Here is a 693-nt window from a genome sequence, read left to right on the forward strand (position 1 = left end):
TGCCGCTTTGATATCACCCTCTGGGTATCCAGCCTGTTGCTCAGGTTGTTCCAATACACTTCCCAAGTTCATGGGTAATGCCAACCTGGATGGAGACGTGTGAGAGGAACAATCTATAGTGATGATTGTGCCCCCTGTAGGCTAGCAGAAGGTGCAACATCATAAAAGCTTTGGGAATTCCGACAAATTCCGAAGTAAATGTTGGCAGTTTAACAACTAAACGCAGCAAAATTTAAGTATTTAAGAAAATAACGACCAAAAATGCTAAAGTCATGGATGCATTGGTGGTTCAGTGGTAGAATTCTCGCCTGCCACGCGGGAGGCCCGGGTTCGATTCCCGGCCAATGCACACATGCTTTTGTTGAAGCTCCAAGCGGTGCTTCGTTCACCGAAAAATACAAAGATTAAAATGACAAACAGTGGAGATAATATAGTGAATAAAGTACCCCCTATTGTAAAATATAAAGATATTATAAGTTACAGAGGAGTTCCAAGACCATATAAAAGCACAAGGACGAGTGTTTCTTTACAGGTCATGGAACTGCTCAGTGACTTATAATATCCTCATATTTTGCAATAGGAGGTACTTTATTTATTATAACACACAAGTATCAGTGAGTCATGTGACAGAAATGACATCAATAAGCTCTGATTATAACTGATGACATCACTAAGCACCATTTATAAGGATAT

The 693-nt window shown here is 40.1% G+C and overlaps 1 non-coding gene across 1 annotated transcript; it reads left to right on the forward strand.

Moving 5' to 3' along the window:
- Positions 1-278: 278 nt before the first annotated feature.
- On the forward strand, positions 279-349 carry trnag-gcc. Its single transcript has one exon. It is a non-coding gene; the product is annotated as a tRNA-Gly (tRNA).
- The last annotated feature ends 344 nt before the right edge of the window (positions 350-693 follow it).

Source organism: Xenopus laevis, chromosome 3L, assembly GCF_017654675.1.
Source record: "Xenopus laevis strain J_2021 chromosome 3L, Xenopus_laevis_v10.1, whole genome shotgun sequence".
Lineage (NCBI taxonomy): Eukaryota > Metazoa > Chordata > Amphibia > Anura > Pipidae > Xenopus > Xenopus laevis.